We start from the raw sequence: 4,343 nt of genomic DNA, 5'->3' as shown, positions 1-4,343 counted from the left end.
TCACGTATATTATGGATTTGACATAATACTTAAAGTGACTGAAACCCTGTCAAACCCTTCATGTAGCAATAGTACCTGCACATTCCCCTTTTCAAAAACACTACTCATACTAATTACATCTTTAAAGCTGATTATATAATCATCAACAGAATGATGACATTTATACACAATAGAACACTGGTCAAAAATTAGAAGAAATAACTTGAATCAATTGAAGGAAAAATGGTTGCACTTAGAGGCCACCTGTTTAAGTGAAATAAGTTTAAATATAACACATTTTTCTTTATAGGAAAAATCCAGTAGATAAGAAAAGGGTTAAATAAGAAATAGATTTCAAGATACACAAAGGCAGTTTTTCTCTGAAGTCAAGGGGACCAAGACTTGGTGGGAAGAGTTTAGGGGCAAAAAGAGATTAAGTGCATCCCATATAGTTTCCAAGTCCCCATGGGAAACGTAATCCTCATATATTGCAAATGCATAATAGTGAAATAAAGGTGCAAAGGGATTTAAAAGTATAAAGTCCATGGAAAATCAGTATGCAGAAAATGAGACTCTCGTGCAGAATTTATGATAATGAACCTTCATGCAGATTCCATCATGTGAATGGGCCACATATTTTTTTATCCAAGACATTCTACTTATTTAAATAACATGTACGTGAATGTTGAGACTTGTTTAAAATGCTCACTGTTAAGAAAACACTCCTTGAATATATAATGGCATGAAAATGTAACCCAACACAAAAAGCAACTACCACAATGATAGGCCAAAGGAGTAGCTCAGAATACAAATATCTCTTAGGCTAGGACTTAAATATTAGAAAATTCTTCAGAATACCAATATTTCAAAGGTTCCTGAAAGCACTGATATGGATTTTTCAAAAACGGGAATAATGAGATGGGGAAAGGTTATTTTGGAAATAAATGGACTTTTGAAGGATGCTTAGGGGGGAACTCTTCTTGTTCTTGGCTAGATCTCCAAAAATGATCAGTTATTGCCTTGAAATATTTTAACTTTGCACAATGTCAGCTTTGTCTGAACTAAGGTATTGGAAACACATCTTGCAATTCAGGTGCAGAACACAATGATAACTCTCAGGTCACTCCCGGACTGTCACTTGAGTGTCTGCCCCTGTTTTCACGCTCGATATCACTGCACACCCATCTGAGTTCTTGCTATAAGCAAGATACTGAAGAAGGTTGATAAGAGAGTTAGGAGCACATATAGTGTGATTATAGTTTAGAAATTACCATAAGTGGTTTTTATCCTGTTTGTTGGTTTCACATGAAGGGTATGAGGAGCTGTCAATACCTAATTGTCAATATCAGCAGCTACAACCCAGGACCACTCTCCTGTGTGGTTACACTCACTTCCCGCAGTGCCGGATCCTACACGTGCTACAAACAAGAAACTCTACTGGTGGACTTGAGAGATTCCTTAATGCAGAAGAAAATATGGATGTATGTTTGTTGAAATTTGTTGTCAGATTTAAATTTCAGCTCTTTAGGGAGGCATATTGGTAACAAGGATTTATAAATTTTCCTGTGGCAAAGATATGCAAAATTGGAAAAAGAAGAAAGAAAACAACAGTTTAATTTAAAAAGTGGCTGATGAAGGAGAACCATGCCAGCTCCCGACCCAGCCACCATCGCTCAAGCGCCGGGAGGTAGCCTGGGCCCCGATCCACCACGGGAAGGAGAGCCATGCCTGCTCCCAACCCATTCGCCATCGCTCAAGGGTGGGGAGGGAGCCTGGGCCCCAATCCACTGCGGGAAGGAGAGCCACGCCTGCTCCCGACCCAGCCACCATCGCTAAAGAACTGGGAGGTAGCTTGGTCCCTGATCCACCATGGGAAGGAGAGCCACGCCAGCTCCCGACCCAGCCACCATCACTCAAGCACTGGAAAGGTAGCTGCGTGGGTACCCCTGAACCCCCATAAACCCCCACACACACTGTCAGACCTCCTGACTGTGCCAGTCTTTGGACCCACTCTGCAGAGGCAGAGGTGGTCATCAAGGGTATTTTTCTGAGTTCCCAACTTTGAACATCTTTAAAGAAAGGGTGTGGGAAACCTGTAATAGAACGTTGTGGAGTTCAACCATTCAGAAGGTTAAGGAACTCAATCTGGGCCTTGCAGCCCGAGGTCAGTCAGTGTCATGGGGTTCAGCCATCAGCTAACTGATATCAGGGGTCTTGCATCCTAGCTCTGCCTGAGCCATAAAATGGTAAATACACTATATTGAAATTTTGTTCACGGCAGACATGTTCTGGACTGCCTCTTGATTTCAATTTAATTCAAATGATTTAAGAGTGATGGACTAGTGACTACCACCGGTGGTCAGTGTCAAAGTTATGCTTGATCTCAATGTGTTGCTGATTGTATCAGTTGGGGTAAAGAATTGCAGTTGATTTGATGAGCTGTTTTCTCTGATGTTATGAAGATGAGAATGTCTGTGGGTCATTAGAGACACAGAAGCTAAGGTGCTACTATATCAGGAAGATTTGGCTGATAATCCAGAGATTAAACCAAGGACAGTCCGACAACAAAAACAAAAATGAGAAAACACTTAAGCAAGACATAAGGACAGACTTCCAGTTTACCAATGGCAAACAGTAGGGCAAATGAGGAAGAAAAGGCTGATAGTGAACCACCAAGACACCCTGAACTCAAAACACAGGAAGTAACAAAACAGATCAATCAGGCTCTAGAAAAATTCAAAACAGAAATAATTTCCCAGATAACCATAGAGATAGTGAGCAAAATGGAGGTCATGATTCGAGACTCAAGAGCAGAAACCGACAAAAAAATAGATGAGCTCAGGACCATGATAGAAGTCATGAAGGCCCAGCATAAGAAAGAAATGGAAAACATAAACTCCCAACATAGGAAAGAAATGGAATCCGTAAAACAGATTCAAACAGATATCCAGGAGATTAAACACTCTATTGAAAGTGTACACAACAGAATAAAAGAATGCGAAGATAGACTCTCAGATATAGAAGATAAGATTGCAGTCAGTGACCATGAAGAGAGAGGTCTCTTAAAAACAGTAAGAGATCATGAGAAATTGATCCAACAACTCCTAGATGATGCAAAGAAGAATAACATAAGACTGATAGGAATCCATGAAGTAGAAGGAGAAAATACAAATGACTTTAAAAAGCTGTTTGCAGAATTAATGACAGAAAACTTCCCAAACAGAAGGGAAGAATTTGACATTCAGATAACTGAGGCATATAGGACCCCAACTAGCTACAATAAAAAAAAAAAATCTGCACCTAGACATATAATAATCAAGACCCCAGAAACCCAACAGAAGATCAAAATACTACAAGCAGTAAGAGAGAAACAAAAAAAACAAAAAAAACAAATCACATACAAAGGAAAGCCCATCAGAATCACAGCAGACTTTTCAGCACAAACCCTTGGGGCAAGGAGAGCCTGGAATGAGATATTTCAAGTACTAAAAGAGAACAACCTCCAACCTAGACTGATGTATCCAGCAAAACTCTCTTGCAAAATGGATGTGGAAATAAGACACTTCCATGACAAAGAACACCTGAGAAACTACGTGAATATCAAACCAGCACTACAAGGAATTCTAAACAAGATCCTAGAAAAAGACAGTGAAGGCAACAACACCATGAGGCCCAACAGATCAAATCAAACAGGAAAGGCAAGAAATTAAATGGAGAAGGTGAAAAAGTAAAAACAGCAACAAAAGGCCAATAACATGTTAATAATAAGTCAGTACATATCAGTTATAACCAGCAATGTCAATGGCCTGAACTCACCAATCAAGAGTAATAGACTGGCAAAATGGAATAAGAAGCAAAATCCAACAATATGTTGTATATAAGAAACACACCTAGTGCAAAAAGAATCCCATAGACTGAAAGTGAAAAGATAGAAAAGAATTCTCCATGTGACAGGAGCCCAGAAAAAAACAGGGGTAGCAATCTTATTTGCAGACAAAGTAAATTTTAAACCAAAACTGATTCTAGTATTATTGATGTAAGACAGTACTGTATCATACCTCCATGAATGTAAAGTATCTTGTACCTGCTTTATGATACATAGTAGGGACCATGCTTTATCAGAGCTACATTTAATGATATTACTCTAGAATGTTTTCTTTCCAGATGATGTTTAAGATGCTAATAAAAAAAAATGGTCCCAGGTACCACAAGAGCAACAGAACTTTGCTGCTTTCTGGATATTATTCTTTTCTTTGTTTTTTGTTTTGTTTTGTTTTGTTTTTAATGGAATGTGCTGAATGTCTATAATTTTGTTCAGATGACTGCAGAACCTGGAAAAGCTCTTGCTGCTATCGATGTATAAC

This window comes from Fukomys damarensis, unplaced genomic scaffold, assembly GCF_012274545.1.
Source record: "Fukomys damarensis isolate Sample0158 unplaced genomic scaffold, DMR_v1.0_HiC HiC_scaffold_39, whole genome shotgun sequence".
Classification (NCBI taxonomy): Eukaryota; Metazoa; Chordata; class Mammalia; order Rodentia; family Bathyergidae; genus Fukomys; species Fukomys damarensis.
The sequence above is the reverse complement of the archived record's forward strand: the minus strand, read 5'-3'. Positions refer to the sequence as shown.